A 20775-nucleotide genomic window follows, 5' to 3' on the forward strand; every position below is an offset into this window, starting at 1 on the left:
ATACAAAATGAGAAAAATATGTCTTCATAATTTTCCAATAATAGATCAAATTTATAGCTAGTTAGTAGTTATATGCATTTATGAATATATTTAAATAACTTTCAAAGAGTTCTACTAGATAATAATTGTTCTTGCGGAATCAAGCAACTCTTTCTCTGATACACACACGTGCCCAGACAGCTTCAAGTGATTTCCTCACAGAGAAGAGACAGCTTTAGATTCAGTTCTCTCAGAGAGGGGTGACTGGGCCAGGAGGGCGAGGTCAGTTAACATCTGAGCTCTTCTGAGAGAGTCCTGGTGTGTGAGGGGCAGAACAACTTTCTGCGCATCACCAGTGTCTCCATGACAGGAGTCACAGCACACAATTTGAAAAGTACTGGTATAAAAATCAGTGATGGACTCTAGAGCTCTTTCTGTATCACTCATAATTAATTTTGTGCTTTTCTGTGCTTTTTGTTTATGTGTGTATGGGAGTTGATATTAAAAATACTGATATACAGGCAATTGATCAGCACTCACTAATCAGACAGATTCCAGCTGGAAACATCTGAAAGAGCTTACAGGTATGTTTTGGCTCAAAATCAGCCCTGTATGTCTATATTCACAGCTAGTAAACATTATTCTTGAAACTTTAAAATACCTGTCAAGATATGTACTCCAGCTCTGTTTCACTTTTATCAATTCATGATAAAAAGTTTAATTGGGAAGTTTGTTTTTCCCTACCCACTGAAAACACATATGTGTCAGATACACACACACATATATATATATAGCAATTTATCATTAGATATTCTACCTAAATAATGTGTCTTTTTATAATGGTAATTATAGTATCTAACACTAAAGTGGTTTCATATTGCTTTGGCACCCTAGCTATTGATTTTTGATTTGAAAAATGGCACAATTATCACATTTAAACTTCTTCCCACTCAATGTTCCCATGCTCTAATATTTGTTAGTTATTTTTGCCACTCAAAACCTGCACCACTTTATAGTTTTCTATAAATAGGATTCTATCAGTTTGCCCTTGGTTCTTGTTTGGATTAATGCTCAGCATCATGGTGCAATGGTGAGGAGAATGTGAAAATTAAAAGAATCATGCCTTGTTGATTCTTGCCTCTCTGCGTTTGCTCATGCTGCCTTTTTAACTTGGGCTGCCCTTTCTCCTCTCATTCACCTGAACTGTCTATACAGCTTTCAGGATTTGGATCAATTATTCCGTCTCTTACCCAAACTTCATGGCTTTTTCAAGTAGGGCCAACTATTCTATCCAGTAGTTTTCTCACATCAACTTATCATCTTTATGCCTCCTTTAGTCTATTAATTACTTGAGAATGGGGCATTATTGTTCCATTATTGGACCACAAATAATTTCTATCACAGCATAAATGTTAGTGATCTGAAGGTCTCACCTTCCTTTTGAGATTTGGTACGCACATATAAGGTTTACTACATAAATGTGAACAAGTGTGCTTTTCTTTATCTTCTAAAACATCACAGAAGTTAGATTGGGAAGCAGATCTTGGGCCAGGAACTTTATGAGGGACTTCCTATTCCCTATGCACTGAATTGGAAGTAGCTTTTGTACTATGGGGCTGACTTCACTTTAACATCCACTCATAGTATATGGGCAGCAGCATAGTACATGGGTTTGGACATGGGTAGTAGAAAGAAGCCCACTAGCACATGATAGGATGCAAGGAACTGCATAGAAGCCCATCCTGGTAGTAAATGTCACCCTCTGACCAGCCGTACTAAAATGGTCATTGACCAACAAATGTTCTCAGTTTTTGCAATTTATATGAATGGAAGCAGACTGCATTTATAACTATATATAATCAGTTACTCTGAAAAACTGCAGATTTTATTTAGGTTCCATAATGGCTAAATGACTATTTAATTGGGATACTGAAAATGTTGGATAGATGATTTGACTTGATGATTTGAAGTTCTTTTAACCCCAAGAATTTGTTTTCCGTTATCTCTGGTATTCATTTTATCTGAAATTGTTCCGTGTCCTTGGACCTGGTAGGTCTGGACCAGGGAGGATTCTAGTTCATGAAAAAAGAACTGGTCCTCTGAGGAAGTACAGCTGCTTCTAAGTTGGATTTCTTCGCTCAGTGTTTAGCGCATCAGCAGGGTGGGCATCCACTGTGACCAAACACTGTAGGCACTTGTGTATAAGTTTTAATACCGAAGAAGCTTTTTAATTAGAAGCTATTGTGATTAGATCTAAAATGTCCCCCCAAATTCTCAAGTGTGTGAAGGGCAGTTGTATATGGGGGTGCAACCGCTGATTTGTTGTTGGAAAGCAGGATCTGGTTAGAGCTGGGTCACTGGGGGTCTGACCCGGAAGGACATACCCCTGGCTCCTCCCTTTTCTTTCTGCTTCTTGGGTGCCATGACATGAGCAGCTTTCCTCCCATACGTCCCTCTGCCACACTGTTTCTGCCTTCGAGCGAGATGACCGTGGACTGTGACCTTGAGGCAAACAAAACCTCTCCTCCTTTAAGCAGAGTACTGTTCTCTGACTAGGAGAGGGGCTCAGCAGAAGCCTTTCCCCAGCTGATGCATTGACCGTGGTCTGGAGACTCCAAGTTACAGGATTCAAGCTGTAGTTAATGATCTCTGAAAACTATCATTGTCAGATATACCTAGCATGATTTTAGAACGTATTCTAAAAGAGAATCAAATAAAACTAGATATTGTGCCTGAAAAATACAGAGAAATATACTAATTTTTTAAATATGCCATGTTTAATGAAGACTGATTGTATACTTAGCAAATATTTCCAGATGTAGTAGGACAGGAGCAGTGTAGAAAAACTTCTCAATCTCGTCATAAGCTGTGCAGCAAGGGCAACTTTCTTCATTTTTTCTTCTCATTCATTTAAAACTCATTTATTTAGGATACATTGATTGGTACTGAGGGAAATAATAGGAGAATTGGGATGCATGGAGGCTAAAAAGTACCCTAAACAATCTTTGGTTTTTGCCTCTTTACTGAGAACACTTATTTTCAGTCTTGATGGTTCAAAGTTCATTTTAATATTATTTCGTTTCTTTTTTTTCTTTTTTGGTACTGGGGATTGAACTCAAAACCTTGTGCTTGTGAGGCAGGCACAGTGCCATTGAGCTAAATCCCCAGCCCCTTAATGTTATTTCTTATAACAGCAGCTGATATTTTTATAGTCTGATTAATATAATTTTCATGGAAGTAGTTCTAGGTACAGCCACAGTAGTATTTTTTTTTTTTTTTTTTGCTCTTTCATTGGTACATTGTAGGTATACAACACAATTACATTTCTCATTGGGAATTGTACCTTTACATAATGCATCTTGGTTCTTATTTTTTCCTCATTCTTAGCCCTCCCTTCACCCCCTCCACCCTACCCTATTTACAAAGACTTTATTTCCATTTCTCATTTTTCCTTTCCCTTCTTTCCTTTCCCCTGCCCCTCCCATTACCCCTACCCCTTTGGGCCTTTTCTTCCTATTTTGCATTATCGATCATGCGTTCTAATCATTGGTACATTTTAGGTATACAATATAATGACATTCATCATTGGAAATTTGCACCTTTACATAATCTCTCTTGGTTCTTATTTTTCACCCTTGCCCAGCCCTCCTTCAACCCCTCCATTCCTCCCTATTTACAAATATTTTGTTCCTATTTTTCCATTTTCTCATATTAATCCCATTCCTTTCTATCTTTTCCCCTAGCCCTCCCACTTCCTTCCCCTTTGCCCCTTTTCCTCCTATTTCACATTACCTATTATACACTTTAGTCCTTATTTACACTTTCAGTTTCTCACACCAGAGAAACTATTCAGTATTTATACATGTGTGTCCTATTTATTTCACTTAAGAGTATCGCTTCAATGTGCATCCACTTAGCTATAAATGTCTCTAATTTCTCATTTTTTATGGCTGAGTAATACTCCATTTTATAAAAACCCACATTTTCTTTATCCAGTCTCCAGTTGATGGGCATTTGGGCTGTTTCCAAGTTTTAGCTATCACAAACTGTGCTGCTATGAACATGGGTGCACATATATCACTGTGGTATGATTCTTTTAGTTCTTTGGAGAAGATCCCCAGCATTGGAATAGCAGGGTCAAATGGGACTTCCAGTCCTAGTTCTTTGAGGTATCTCCATACTGATTTCCACAGTGGTTGCACCAGTCTACACTCCCACCAACAATGGAGCAGGGTTCCTCTTTCCCCACAGCCCTGCCAGCATTTGTTATTGGTTGATTTCATGATAGCAGCCATTCTTTCTGGAGTGAAGTGGAATCTCAGCTTTGTCTTCATTTGCATCTCTTGAAAGCTACAGTAGTATTTGAATAGACTGATTAAGAGTACAGTATAGATGACCATGACAAATCACATTTCTTGGGTTAGGCCCTTGGCAGTAGTGTGTTGTGGAAAATATGTGCAGTGCCACATACCCCTTAACAAATTTTTGTTTCTGAGGCATTTCTAAAATTGAAATTCAGCAATGTTGGGGTGACAGTTAAACAGAAATGACCACATCCATTGTTGAGAGTAAGATAACATTGTAAAGTTTGAGCTTCTTGCTTCCTATGTTTGCAAGATGTTTATGCAGGCAATGTTTATTTTTTTTTTTAAATAGAAAACTCTTTGGTTCATTATCTTTTGTTATATATTGTCCCCTGTGGCTTCATCTAATTTTGTTTTCTAGAACTACTCCATTGAAACTGTTCCAACAAACTTGCCAGATCTGAACCGTTCACGGCTGATGATGATCTATCTGAAGAAATGTTAGTGCACTTATCTGTGCTCTGTTTTTCATTTGTCTAATTAAGAAAATATGTTTTTATTCTGAAATATAAAATGTGTAGAGGCAAGTGCATAAATCATCAAAGTGTAGTACAATGAATTTTTATAAAGCAAACATCTGTGTAACACATCTCAGGTAGAAATGAAGGCATTAGCAGGTTCCAGAAAGGTCCTCCTCCTTCATCTTTGCTGGAGAATATTATTACATTAACTTCTGTTTTCAAAATGCTCTGGCCTTTCTTAACTGTTTAGCCTATCTTGATAATATAGTTTTTGATGTTTATGTAAAGGACACCATGCTACACATTATATTCTTTTTCATTATATACATTGTTCTATTGCTCAATTTCATGTTTAAGATCCATTCTTCATTTACTTCACTTTGATAAATTTTAATTGTCTTACATGTGAAATAATTGTCAGAATTGCTTGGGATTGACTCTTAAGTATCAGTAGCAGTTATTTATTTCATGTTTTTTCTTCCTAACTTTTGTGCCTCTATTTGATTGTTTAAACACACAATGACAGACTCATTTACTAGCTATGAACAAGTTAGATGTATAGAAGCTTTTGGATTGCTGTTTTTTCTAGCTCTTGGATTATCATACAAATTTATAGAGTGTGAAGATTTTGAGCAGAAGGGAAAGAAAGAGATGGTGCCCTTTAGAATGATTGAATAAGTTTACTGGAGAAGCATATGGTATGAAGTGTGGTATGAAAAGAGTTGACTGATAATGACAGGATTTCAGGGACTAGGGTGTCTGTTTATAGTTTCAACAGGAAAATCAACAAAGAAAGGAAAACAGTTGGCATGTCATGTTTAGTAACCTTTGGACTTTGTTTTTTGGAAAATTCAGCATTCTGACAAAACAGCTACAAACTTGTGACAATGCTAGAGAGATAAGTAATTTTGGTCAAAGAACTTTCTACTCAGAATCCTTTCAGATAAGGAAAGAATTATATTAAAAGCCTAAATATATATGCTATAAAAAAAGAGGAACTGAAAGCAGTTTTAAAGAAATATTTTCTTTCTACTGGGGGAATGCTATTATTACAGAGACTTGATTCCATGAATCCAGAAGTATTTTACCCTTCACGTTCGAGATCCTGCTATGGAGTTTCTGCACAGAGGTTTGCCTGACACTTTATTTAATGAAGTCAGTGATAATAGCATTGTTGGAAAATCAGTGGGAAAATTAAGGACAAAATAAAATATGGCATGGCATTAAAATAAAGTTATTGTTAATTAAATTCCAGCTTCATCTCTCATTCCTTATTTTTATGGCTAAAACTACATCTTCCCAGTCTCTCAAGTAAGAAATAAAGAATCATTTTATAACTCATCTTGTTTAGCCTGAGCCTTTGACCAGTTACCAAAATCTATCACTTCTCTTTTTTAAACATGTCTTCATTATTCTACCTCTTCCTTTTTTTTTTTTCCATTTGCCCCTGACTTAGTGTAGGCAAGCATTTCTCATGTGGCTGATTGGAAATTTTTTTTATTTTGCCTCTTTTAAAAAAGATCCTTCATCCTAGACATTTCCAGAGGGAAAATTTGGAAACTAATCTCCGCTTGTCCCTTCTTTGTTAAAATCAATATCTTCTGTTTAAATTTCCTCTTCACCTTTGGGTAAAGTCCAATTTCAGTCCTTTTATCTGACACAAAAACTTCACAAACAGGACTCATTCTTCTCTTGTCAGTTCCTGTCATAGACCTAACCATCTGCCATATCAAAGGATACATGCTATGGCCTTGCTTGGCCTAATGCCATAGTACATCCCCTTGGATATCCTTATTCTTCTTTTTCTTCTGGTTAATTCTCACTTAGTACTGAAGGTCCAAATCAAGTGTCCTCAGGTGGACCTTATGTGAACCATTGAGACTGTCTTAGGGGAGCCCCTTTACATACATACTTCCTGTGCTTCCCCATTCTAGCACTTCCTATAGTACTTTCATGTCATTTTGGGTCCCTCATCTCTGTGTCTGCTACTTGTCTGTGAGTTCTTTGGAGTTGGCCTGTCTGCCCCATGTTGGGATTTGGTGTGAAGTACCATCGGTGAATACATGGATGAAGAAATATCACTAAGGGTGAGGATTAGACTTTCCCACTGAGAGGGCTGTGTGCCTTTGTATACCTTCAGAGAGCAGCCTTACCTCCTATTACCTAAATGCCCAGAAACTTTACAATCATTTATTTCTTCTTTCCCTTCCCTTTCTAATTCTAGCTCATTGACCTAAACTGGATCACTTGCTCAGGAAGTTGTAATCAAAATTGCTGTTGAAATTCTTAAAGCATTTAAAAATGAATCTTGTTTTGAAATGACATGCACAGACATTGTAAAGGGTTCACATATGATAAATAATCTATTGTGGAAAATATTATGAAGTATTTTAACATTATATAAGTCACTATCACAGTTTTGCTACCTCAAATCAGTATCTAGAGCATTATAATATTTTAAAGATCTTCTCAAATTTTTAAATGCTGGGTATATTATGAAGAACAAGGCTTTTGTTTTGATCTATAAGGGCCAGAATACAGTTTCTCTAAAAATTAACGTTGAGATTCATTATATGGGTATATTCTCATTCCTAGCCATGCAAATATTTCCGTTCTAATTTCTCTGTATCTTGCCAGATTATACTGTTACTTTTATTGCATATTCACAAGCAGTTTGTTCTGATTTAGAAAGAATTATTTCTCTAAAAGTTAAAAGTGTTGCAAATCGTATTATCAGCCTAATTCCGATTTACTTGGCTTTGAAAATCAACTTTTGCTAAAATTATTAGCAAGCCAAAAGTCATACAAAATAATGCAGAGAACTCAAATTAAAATTGTTTCTATTTTCCCTCAGAGACTTTGCTCTATTCTTTATCTGAGGCTCTTCCATTTTTCTTAAGTCTTCTAGTATATTTTGCATCTTGCCTAATTTAAACTGTTCTAACAGTGTTAGATGGCATTACCATAAAATTGGATGTGAGGTTAAATTCATGTTTTTTAAAAATTAATTTTATTGGTACATTTTAGGTATTCAATATAATGACATTCATCATTGGAAATTTGTACCTTTACATGATATATCTTGGTTCTTATTTTTTTCCCCATTTCCCTGCCCTCCCTTCAACCCCTCCACCCCTCCCTATCTACAAAGACTTTGTTTCCATTTTTTCTTTTTCTCATATTTTAGCAAGCTGTTTTCTTTATTGTCAAGTCAGGAAATATATAATCTCCAGAATCTTGCTAGAGTAATTGAAAATTTATAATTAATATTAATTTTGATTGATAAATCATAATCATACATTTATTAATACAATGTGATGAGTAAATACAATGTGGAATAATTAAATCAAGCTAATTAAACTATTCACCACCTCACCTGTCAGTTTTTTACTGGGAGACATTTCAAATTTAGTTATTTTGACATATACAATACATTATTATTGACTCTAGTCATTCTGTTGGGTAATAGGTCTAAAAATCTATTCCTTTGCCTGTCTGAAATTTTCTATCCTTTGATCAACAATACCCTCTTCTCTCCCTCCCCCAACCTCCAGCCTAGTAACCATCATTCTGCTCTCTACTTCCATGAGTTTGACTTTATTAGATTCTACATGAAAGTGTGATCACGTGGCATTTGGCTTTTTGAGCCTGGCATAATGTTCTCCAGATTTATCCATATTGTCACAAATGACAGGATTTCCCCTTTGTAAGGCTGAATAGTATTCCATTGTGTATATTTGTGTAGCAAATTTTCTTTGTCCATTCATCCATTGAAGGATATTGAGGTTGATTACATATCTTGGCTATCGTGGATAACATTGCAATAAACAAGGGGCTGCAGTTATCCTTCAACACTCATTTTCGAATCTGGCTACATACCCAAAAGTGGGACTACTGGATTGTATGGTAGGTCTGTATTTGTTTTTTTTGAGGAATGGCCTTACCATTTTACATAATGACTATACTAATTTACATTCCTACCAATGTTGCCTCTCTCTGCATCCTCTCTAGCACTTATTTCGCCTTTTGGACAAAGGGTGTTCTAACAGGTTTGAAGTGATAGCTCCTTGTGGTTTTAATATGCATGTTCCTAATGATTAATGATACCGAGCAATTTTTAATGTACCTATTAGTCACTTTTATGTCTGTTCAGCTCCTTTACCCATTTAAAAAAAATATTGGGTTGTTTCCTTGCTCTTGAATTGTTTGAGTTCTGCATCCATTTTCAATATTACCTCATCAGGTGTATGACTTGTAAATAATTTCTCTCTAGGAGGATACTTGTTGAACTGTAGTTTCCTCCTGGCCTGGGAAAGACTTAACATGAGCATCAGGGCTTAGTTGGATCACTTCAGCTTAACTTGTAATTTGTTCTTTCTACAACAGGTATAAAGCTAATGAGAAAATTTAGTTATTTCAACTTCAAAGATAAGGCTGTGGGAGTAGAAACCTGGATGCAGGTGATACAAGGGTCTCTAGAGAATTAAAAAATAACAAAATAGGCTAAAAGTTGTACTTTTAATTGTTACCTTGCACTGGTAGTTCTGGTGTCAGGGAAAAAAGTCCTCTCTAGACAAAAAGTATTATTCATCTTGGTCCAAAATAATTGCTGCAGTTAACTGTTGAGTTTTAATAAAATATACTTAAAATTGCATGTTCATCACTGTTCTATATGGAAATTAATTTGCAGAATTTGTGTTTATACTGTAGGTCCCAATAGACATGTGCACTTAGGTAGGTAGGTATCCTTGTTTTGAGTACTATTTATTAATGGTTTGGGATTATTTGAGCTGCTTCCAATTTAGTCTTCTTTTTCTTTCTTATTAAAAATTACTCTTAGAAATGATTCTGAAATTCACTGAAACTAAAGATAAAATGACTGCTAAAATGCTACAATATTCTCAAGGATATGATATTTTGTCAAGTTACACCAAAGGGCCAAAGTTTCCTTTTAAAATTTTAGATGTCATTTAGCTAGGTAAACAGGGTAGATATTTACAAAGAGCAGGCCCTTTCTTGATGCAAGCTTGAAACTCCACTATGTTTCTATTTACTTTTAAGAACTTACATGATTATATGTTTTCTCTATCCTTTGTTTGCCCTCTATAGAAATCTGTTTATTTTTTATTTTTAAAGGTCATTCTGGCTTGAGCTTTATTACTACTGATACAGGCACATTTCAGGGAAAACTTGGTGATTCCAAAACCTGAAATGATAAGAACTTACTCTGAGATTTCCAGTGAAAGTATTCTAATCCTTAAAGGAATTTTTTCTTTAATTCAGAATGAGGTGTTTATGGAATATTATCACAGACACCTAAATTCCATAAGAAGTGACATTTATGAACAGCATTAAAAAAATCCACCACTGTCTGTACATGAACTTTTCACATTGTAGAAGTTCCTTTAAACTCAAAGATATAGTTCGTGTGGAAAACAGGGCGATAGAAGATAGTCTGTATTAGGTCGACTCTCTTCATCTTTTATAGATTTAAGTATCATGGGAGAGGTCTTGAAATGAAATTGAGAATCTGTTCATAATTTATAAAGAAGGAAAGGGAGCTCTTGAAGAGTTGACAAATTACTGTATGATGTAATTTTTTGATATCATGATTTCTAAGGTGATTTATTCCTGGAATGAACACTCCAACAGGAGGATGCTTACATTTTCAGATGTAGAAAGGGTACATATTTCTTAAGTAGGAACATTGTTTTCTCATTCTGACTTAAGAAAGTAGTCACAAAAGCTCATTGTGTTCATTTTGAATAACTGACAAATAATGATAATCAACCCCTGGAAACTGAAAGCCAAATGACAAAGAAAGATCAAGAGCAAATACTTCAGAATAATGTCATCTTTGGTAAGTCTATTACATTGGCACCTTTAAGCCAAGAGAAGTCTCCATGGGGACCTAATAAATGATGAGTAGTAGGAATTTAAACAAAGAACCTTCAAAAGGGAATCTCTCTTGGTAGTTGGAAACTGAATAAAAGAGATCAAAGTCTAGTTTCTGTGCCAGGGCAAAATAATAAAGGTCAGAATTAGGATCAAAAGGACAAGCTATGTAGAGCTCTATGAAACATGGGAAGAAAAACGAATTCAGCAAGAAGCTATTTTAAACTATGAAAATATTGAAAAGTTTGGTTTGGGATGCATAATGAAACCCAAATATCTGAAGCTCATTTAATATTGGTAGAGAAGTAATTATACACAACAATTGTTCTCCTTAATTTTAAAGAACAAATTAGTTTTGTTAGTGGTTTTCACAGAACGATAATATTTTTCCATGAAATTGTAATAAATTTATACTGAAAGTATGTTCTCAAATATTGTTTACATATTCTAAAATATTAATTAGGAGCCTAAACTATAAAATTCTAGGACTGTGATGATGTTTAAAAGAGTGTTCTGAAAAATTCAAAATGTTCACAGAGGAAACATTTATATTACATAAGTATTTTATTTTAGCTTTTAAATGAATGTTCATATACAGGTATATAAACCTAAAAAGCAATCAGATTTTATTGATTGGTACAATGCTTTATAAATTAAGGACAAATATTTTGCTTATTATATATTATAACATTTTCAGTTAATTTATTATTGAGAATGACTACTTATGATTTGAGTACTTTACCAAGTGTCATAGATTCTGCTTAATAATGGAATCACAACAATGAACAAGTAGTACATCTATTAATTTCATGTCAGATTTCTTTTTTTTTTTGAGACAGGGTAGTTCAGGTTGGGCTTGAACTTACTGTGAGCCCAAGCAGGCCTCGAACTCGTGGTGATCCTCCTGTCTCAGGCTACCAGAGTGCTGGAATCACAGGTGTACACCACTACGCCTGGCTCATATCAGATTTCTTTTTCTTTTTTAATTTTTTAAAATTTTTTCCCCGTTCCTAGCCCTCCCTTCACCCCCTCCACCCTTCCCTATTTACAAAGACTTTATTTCCATTTCTCATCATTTTTCCTTGCCCTTCTTTCCTTTCCCCTGCCCCTCCCACTACCCCTACCCCTTTGGACCTTTTCTTCCTATTTTGCATTATCGATTATTCATTCTAATCATTGGTACATTTTAGGTATACAATATAATGACACTCATCATTGGAAATTTGCACCTTTACATAATCTCTCTTGGTTCTTATTTTTCACCCTTGCCCAGCCCTCCCTTCAACCCCTCCGTTCCTCCCTATTTACAAAGATTTTGTTCCTATTTTTCCATTTTCTTGTATTAATTCCTTTCCCTTCTTTCCTTTCCCCTATCCCTCCCACTTCCTTCCCCTTTGCCCCTTTTCTTCCTATTTCACATTACCTATTATACACTTTAGTCCTTATTTACACTTTCAGTTTCTCACACCAGAAAAACTATTCAGTATTTATACATGTGTGTCCTATTTATTTCACTTAAGAGTATCACCTCAATGTGCATCCACTTAGCTATAAATGTCTCTAATTTCTCATTTTTCATGGCTGAGTAGAACTCCATTTTATAAAAAAACTCCACATTTTCTTTATCCAGTCTCCAGTTGATGGGCATTTGGGCTGTTTCCAAGTTTTAGCTATTACAAACTGTACTGCTATGAACATGGGTACACATATATCACTGTGGTATGATTCTTTTAATTCTTTGGGGAAGATCCCCAGCAGTGGAATAGTGGGGTCAAATGGGACTTCCAGTCCTAGTTCTCTGAGGTATCTCCATACTGATTTCCACAGTGGTTGCACCAGTCTACACTCCCACCAGCAGTGGAGCAGGGTTCCTCTTTCCCCACAGCCCCGCCAGCATTTGTTATTGGTTGATTTCATGATAGCAGCCATTTTTTCTGGAGTGAGGTGGAATCTCAGTGTTGTTTTCATTTGCATCTCTTGAATGACCACTGATGTTGAACATTTTATCATGTATTTATTTGCTATTTCTACTTCTTTGTCTGAGAAATGTCTGTTCATTTCAGATGCCCATTTTTGGATTAGGTCTTTAAATTTGGGAGGTCTGATCTTTTTAAATTCTTTGTAGATTTGAGATAGTAGACCTTTGTCTGAGGAAGAGCAGGTGAAGATTTTTTCCCACATTGTGGGATGTCTCTTCACACTACTGGTGGTTTCTCTTGCTGTGCTCAATCTTTTTAATAAGAAGAGATCCCACTTGTTGATTGCTTATGCTAGCTCATGGGCAACTGAGGTTTTGTTCATAAAATCTTTTCCTACACCGATGTCGTCAAGAGTTCTACCTAAACTCTGTTCCAACTGGTTCAGTGTTTCTATTTTATTATTTAGATCTTTAGACCATTTCGATTTTAGTTTAGTTCATGGCGAGAGATATAGGTCTAGATTTAATCTTTGGCAAGTTGAAACCCAATTTTTCCAGCACCATTTATTAAAGAGGCTATCTTTCCTCACGTGAGGGTGTTTGGCTCCTTCATCAAAGATGAGATGGCTGAGTGTGTCTGGCATTGTTTCTGCATCTTCTGATCTGTTCTACTGGTCCTCAGGTCTGTTTCTTTGCCAGTACCATGCTGTTTTTATCACAGTAGATTTGTAGTATAGTTTCAAGTTGGGGATTGTGATACCCCCTGCCATGTCTCTGTTACCTAGAATTGCTTTTGCTATTCTGGGTCTCTTCTTGTTCCAAATGAATTTTTGGATTGTTTTCTCAAGGTCCATGAAGTATGCTTCTGGGATCTCAATTGGAATTGCATTAAATCTATAGAGCAGTTTTGGAAGTATGGCCATTTTCACTATATTAATCCTTCCTACCCAGGAGCAGGGGATGTCTGTCCATTTTCTGATATCATCTTCAATCTCTCTTTTCAGAGTGCCATAGTTTTCAGAGAAGAGGTCTTTGATTTCTTTTGTTAGGATGATTCCTAGGTATTTCAGTTTTTTGGATGCTATTGTGAAAGGAATTATTTGCCCTATTTCTCTCTCAGTGAGTCTGTCATTGGTGTAGAGGAAAGCTATTGATTTTTGTGTGTTGACCTTGTAACCAGCTACTTGACTGAATTTGGTTATTAAGTCTAGAAGACTTTTGGTGGAGTTCTTGGGGTCTTCTACATAGAGTATCATGTCATCTGCAAATAATGACAATTTGACTTCTTCATTTCCTATCTTTGTTCCTTTTATTTCTTTCTCTTGTCTAATTGCTGTGGCTGATGTTTCCAAAACTATATTGAACAAGAGTGGTGATAGTGGTCATCTTTGTCTTTTTGAGGATTTAGTATGATATTGGCTGTTGGTTTTTCATAGATGGCTTTTATCAGTTTGAGGTAGAGACCATCTATTCCAATTTTTTGTAGGGTTTTTATCATGAATGCATGTTGGATTTTGACAAGTGCTTTTTCTGTGTCTATGGAGATAATCATATGGTTTTTGTCCTTGGGTCTATTGATATAGTGTTTTATATTGATTGATTTGCATATGTTGAACCATCCCTGCATCCCTGGGATGAATCCCACTTGATCAGGGTGTATGATCTTCTTGATGATCTTCTGCATTCTATTTGCCATTATCTTATTAAGGATTTTGCATCTATGTTCATTAGTGAGACTGGCCTGTAGTTCTCCTTTTCGATTGGGTCTTTCTCTGCTTTGCGGATCAAGGTGATGCTTGCTTCCAGGAATGAATTTGGGAGTATTGCTTCCCTTTCAATTTCATTGAAGAGTTTAAACAGTAGTGGCAGTAGTTCCTCTCTAAATGTCTTGTAGAATTCAGCAGTGAAGCCATCAGGGCCCAGGCCTTTCTTAGTTAATAAGTTTTTAATTATGTTTTCAATTTCATTGGTTGATATTGGGTTGTTCAGAATTTTTAGGTCTTCTTTGTTCAACTTTGGTAATTCATATGTATCTAGGAATCTGTCCATTTCTTCTGTGTTGTCCATCTTATTTGCATATAGGTTCTGGAAGTAGGTATTGATGATCCTCTGGATTTCTGCTGGGTCTGTTGTCATTTCACCCTCTTCATTCCTAATTGCATGGATTTGGGCCTTTTCTTTCCTTTTTCTGATAAGGTTGGCTAAGGGTTTGTTAATTTTGTTGATTCTTTTGAAGAACCAACTCTTGGCTTCATTGATTTTTTGTATCATTCTCTTAGTCTCCATTGCATTGATTTCTCCTCTGATCTTTATAATTTCCTCCCTTGTATGAGCTCTGGGGTTGTCCTGTTCTTCTTTTTCTAGAAGCTTGAGGTTCAGCATCATGTTGTTTAATTAGGCTCATTCTGTTTTCCTAATATGCGTATTCACTGCTATGAATTTCCCTCAAAGACTGCTTTCATTATGTCCCATAGATTCTGATATGTTGTATTGTCATTGTCATTTAATTGAAGGAACTGTCTGATTTCTTCTTTAATTTCCTCTGTGGCCCATTGGTTATTTAGAAGTGTGTTGTTCAATTTCCACATGTTTATGAAATTTTCCGAGTTTCTTTTGCTATGGATCTCCAATTTCATCACACTATGGTCTGATAATATACAGGGGATAACTTCAATTCCTTTGCACTTACTTAAACATGTTCTATGTCTGAGTATATGGTATATTTTGGAGAATGACCCATATGCAGCTGAGAAGAATGTGTATTCTGATTTTGTGGGGTGGAACACTCTGTAAACATCTGTTAAGTTCTTTTGTTCAAGAGTTCGATTGAGTTTTAGTATTTCATTACTTATTTTTTGTCTGGTTAATCTATCTATTTGTGACAGTGGGGTGTTGAGGCCCCCCACTACAATTGTATTAGTGCATATATGACTTTTCATGTCTGTTAGTATTTTTTTTATATAGTGGGGTGCACAAGTGTTTGGTGCATAGATATTTATGATTGTCATCTCTTCCTCTTGGAATGTTCCCTTTACAAGGATGTAGTGTCCTTCTTCATCTCTCTTAATCAGTGTTGGTTTGAAATCTTGATCTGCCATTAGGATAGCTACTCCTGCTTTTCTTTGGGTTCCCGTCACATGGAGTATTGTTTTCAACCCTTTAACTTTCAGTCTATGAGTTTCATTTTGAATGAAGTGTGTTTCTTGTATGCAGCATGCTGTTGGATTTTGCTTCTTGACCCATCCTGACAGTCTATTTCTTTTGATTGGTGAATTGAGACCATCAACTTTGATGGTTATAACTGAAACGTATTGACTTGTCATTGCCATGACTTTTTCTTTTTGTTGGGTTCTCCCCCTTTACATTTAATTTCTTGTCATGCCAGATGGGTTCATTCTTCTTTGCTTCCTGGGGTTGTGATCTTCAATATCTGTTCCTAGGATATTGTCTAAAATTTTTTGGAGTGCTGGTTTGGCATTCATGAAGGTCCTAAGGTGCTCTTTGTCATGAAAGTATCTTATTTCTCCATCAATTTTGAAAGATAGTTTTGCAGTGTACCTCAATCTGGGTTGGATGCTGTTTTCTTTTAGGGCTTGGAATATGTCACTCCAAGCTCTTCTTGCCTTGATGGTTTGTGTTGAGAAGTCTGCTGTGATTCTGATGGTCTTTCCTTTGTATGTGATTTGTTTCTTTTCTCTGACTGCTTGTAGAACTTTGTTCTTCTGTTGAGTTTCTGGAATCTTAACAATTATATGCCTATGTGTAGATTTTTTTTGATCAAGGTCAGCTGGAGTCCTATATGCCTCATTTACCTGTATGTCAAGTTCTTTTCCCCTCCTTGGGAAGTTTTCTGCCATTACTTTTGTGAAGTTCTTTTATGTGATCTGCACTCTCTCCTGTTTCTTCATTGACTCCTATCAGTCTTATGTTACTCTTCTTTGCATCATCTAGCAGCTGCTGGATTGACTTCTTGTGTTCCCATATAATTTTGAAGCAATTTTTCTTTTCCTGGTCATTAATTGCAATCTTATCTTGTATATCTGAAATTCTGTCCTCACATTGGCTCATTCTGCTGCATAGACTTGCAATGGAATTTTTCATCTCCTGGAAATCTATTTGCATCTGTTTTATGGATTCCATTTGTTTCCTATGTTGGGATTTCATCATGTTCCTGATCTCCTCTCTAGATTTATTAGTCATGTCTTTCACTATGAGCACAATTTCTCCGGTTATCTGAGAAATTATTTCTGATTTCATTTTTTCCAGATCCCCTTATGTTGCTAGTTCAGTGGGTCCAGGTGGTTGAGTATCAGAGTGTTCAATCTCATTTCCCTTTGGGGTTGCTGTATGTGATCTGGAAGTCTGGTTTTGAGACTTATTTACATGTTTTCTCATTTCGACTGTGGGGCAGGGGGGATGCTGTTGGCGCCCATGCAGCTCACCTCCTCTGAGCTGGGAGAGGTGGGACAGGGGCTGGGAGTGGCGGTAGTGATGGTGGCCAGGAAGCCCCTTCCTCTGGGCGAGGATCAGTGGGATGGTGGCTCAGAAGCCCCTACCTCTGGGCCAGGAGCAGTGGGACAGTTGGCAGCCCAAAAGCCCTTTCCCATATCAGATTTCTTTACTAGCTTCTTTCATGTATGCTATACTTATAAAGTCTTTTTCCATCTTAAGATATAAATAGTTTCTTTTGTTACCTTCTAGTACTTACATGTTTTTCAAATTTTACTTTTAAAAACTTGAACACATTGAGAATTTGTTTTTGTATGTGAGTATTGGACTTTTAAACAATTTTAGTATTCCAGGTTCAAGTAAAATATCATACATTTGTAAGTAAATTATCTAGAACTATTTATAATGTTTGTTTGGGTTATTTCTGAATAGAATATGTTAACATCTCCACTCCTGAGGCCTCATCTCTTTTTTACAGGAATAAATCATGGTGGGGTTGTTGGGAGAAATAAACAACAGGAAACTGGCCATGATTTGGAGTTTAAACATACCGCAGCTGGGCCAGGGATTTAGCTCAGTGGTTCTGCCACCTGCCTCTCAAGCAAAAGATCCTGAGTTCGATCCCCAGTACCAAAAAGAAAAAAAGAAGTAACACAGCTGAAAAAGTCCAAATTGCAAACGTACTTCTCAATAGAGCAACAGAGTATATTTTAAAAAACACAGGGCTGAAAAGTTTAGCTACGTTAAATGATTTTATTAGACATGACACACGAAGACTAAATTGGATTTCATTCCTCATCTTGATTTAGTAATCTCATGTGCGAGTTTATGATGCCCTTTAGTGTGATTAAAGATCTAAATTAAACTTAGTGTTTATGATTTAATGAGAGCATTTTAACAGCTAATGTCGAGCTCTTTGGTGATCTCAGCGCCATAGGATTCAATTGTTGCCTTCCTAAGTGAATTTTTCTTTGTTTTTAAAAAAGAGAAGTGATCGGGCTCTATGGAGTACACAAGCAAGTGCACTTTTGTGCACAGTGTGTAATACCTGTGTGATTTGGTTTATTGGTGAGGAGAGAGGAAAGTTGAACTGACTAAAATTCTAGGTTTAATCAATAGAAGACAGACAAATAACAGAACAGACATAGACAAATCTGACAGACCCTAGACCTTGAACAGGACCCCAACCTCTGGGTCTCAGTTTCTGTGTGTACAGGGTGATCACATCATGTGCCTAGACCACCAGTCCTGTGATAGTTAAATAACATGATGCATGTCACATTGTTTGTGAATGAAAAGACGCCATGTGCATATTTTCTATTGTTATTATTAAAGTGTGAATAATAACCAAAATAAACAGCCTGCTTACTCTGGATCTGCCTCATGCCTCAGATGACTCCCTTATAATGGCTGAATAAGTACAGTAAGTCTTTGAATATAGTATGTTAGTGTCTTTACAAAGTCTGCCTTTCTAAGTAGTTTAAAAATTTGTCCTTTTATTCTAATTATTTCAACATGTGTTTGAACTAAGAAATCAACTTTATGAGAAAGTAGTTTTCTGTGTGAAACTAAGAAACATTAGCATGCTATAGCAGTCCTTACATATGCACAGCAATTAATATAAAATTTATCTCATTTATGTGTCTGAAGATATTTGCTATCATTCCCATTCATTTAGTTATTGCTGACTGAAGTGGGCTATTGAGCAATCTCTAATTTCTTCTATTGAATCACTTTCCCATGACATCTTGCATCTGCACATGTGCTGTCCACTAGAAGTGCCATTTACTACCATCAGGAAAAAGCAAGACTGTCATATTTTGAGAACAAATATGTCCTTTGCAACTGGGCTTGCTACATGGTTACTATGGCCGGATAGTTAACTGCTGTGTCTCACAGTCTTGTCTCTTAAAAATAGAGTATAGTAATAAGGATTTGTACATGGGGTTGTTTTGAGGATTAAAAATTTATTTGTAAAACAAAATCACCTAGAACATAATTTCCTTCTTTATTGTTATATCTTGACTTCAGCAACTATGTTAAAAGTTTAAGAAATACATAAATTGTTTTGCATGTGGTCTGTGAAGTTTTGAATGCATAACAAAAGAATGTGTTAATCTCCAAATGGAACTGATAAAAAATTCTAGCATCACTGTACATCCACGTAGGTTAAAGTGACCTTCAATGTATTGTGGATTATTGTTAGTTAAATAAGTAAGTAACTATAATCTTTGCTTATTTATTCAGTTGGGGAAAAGCAGATTTATTTTGTGAGTTTATTTGTGTTTATTCCAACTATCTTTCAGCTGGTATGCATTTTAGTCATTAGGAACAATATTTACTAATTCATGCTGTGTGCTCCTACCTGCTCAGGTGAAGCTAGAATGAGGTTGTTCACAGGGGTGTGTGTGTGTGTGTGTGTGTGTGTGTGTGTGTGTTATTGTGTGTGTGTGTATTGGAATGCCCTCTTCTCTTCCTATAAGTATACCAGTCATCTTGGATTTAGGAACAACCCTATGGTATATCCTCATGTTAACTTGACTTGTAGAAAAATGCTGTTTCCAAAGAAGACCACATTCACAGGTATTGGAACTAAGAACCTGAACATGTTTTTGGGGGACACAATTCAACCAACTGTGCATGGAGAGAAGAGACTGTTCTAGGCCAGAAGACGGTGAGGGTCTAAGCCAGTGGTGCGAACCTGTGGCACCATGCTGTACTTTGTGTCATTGCAAAAGATTCACCATCACTGGTAAGCAATGCGTTTTTAACTTTCCCTAGTTGTTTTCGCTGTTATGTGACTTTGAGTTCTTCATTTGGTGCCTGTGGCATTAGCAAGCCTGAAGAATGCTTCCTCTTAAAGAGAAATACTGAAATTTCACGTTAGATTTTAATGTTAGCATTTAGTGTTTTCTTTTTTTGTTATCATCAGGGTATGAGTTAGATAACTTTTTATTATTTTTGCATACTGTAAATTTGTTTTGTAATTCTTACTTAAAAAGAGAAATATGTTAAGCTCAAAAGGCAGATAGAAAGTTTCACTGTGTTTTCTCATCAGTTCTGAGTTTTCTAGGGAGGGGAAGGGGTGAGACAAAGACTCACTATGTAGTCTAGGCCAGCCTTGGACTTGCCATGTGGCCCAGGCTGGCCTCACCCTAACCTTCACCATCCTTCCTCAGAATCCACATTGCTGGAGCACAGGCCTGTGCCACCAAACCCAGCTGCTAGCTTCAGCAGAATGTCCCTCCCCTCCCTCCCTCCCTCCTTTCCTCCCTCGCCTTCCTGCACTACCTACTTTTCCTCTCTCTCTTACCCTACCCTACTCTTCCCTTCTCTTTCCTTTTTTTTTTTTTTTGGAATGGGGATTGAATCCAGGGCTTTTACACAGAGTTTCACTCCCATCCCTTTTTAAAAACATTTTTTATCTTGAGACAAGTTCACTAAATTGTCCAAGCTAGACTTGAGCATGAGATGCTTCTGCCTCCGCCTCTCAAGTGCTGGTATTATAGACATGTGTCACCACGCCCGAGCTTGTAAACATTAAAGAAAAAATGTCTAATTAAAAAAATTATGGTTATAAAATAGTGAAGACCCTGGGCTCAATCCCCAGCAGCCCCCCAGTCCAGTGTACACACACACACACACACACACACACACACACAGACATGAGTCCACACTATAAAAACTGCGATGAAACTGACAATTGTCC

At 36.4% G+C, this 20775-nt stretch overlaps 1 protein-coding gene across 7 annotated transcripts in view; it reads left to right on the forward strand.

Annotated features, from left to right (window-relative positions):
- Window positions 1-20775, forward strand: part of LOC110346362 (uncharacterized) — a 316545-nt gene that overhangs the window by 15777 nt on the left and 279993 nt on the right. The gene's annotated exons all lie outside the window — the stretch shown is intronic.

This window comes from Heterocephalus glaber, unplaced genomic scaffold (genome assembly GCF_053883595.1).
Source record: "Heterocephalus glaber isolate CG9 unplaced genomic scaffold, H.glaber_assembly_v1.0 deba00000347, whole genome shotgun sequence".
Lineage (NCBI taxonomy): Eukaryota > Metazoa > Chordata > Mammalia > Rodentia > Bathyergidae > Heterocephalus > Heterocephalus glaber.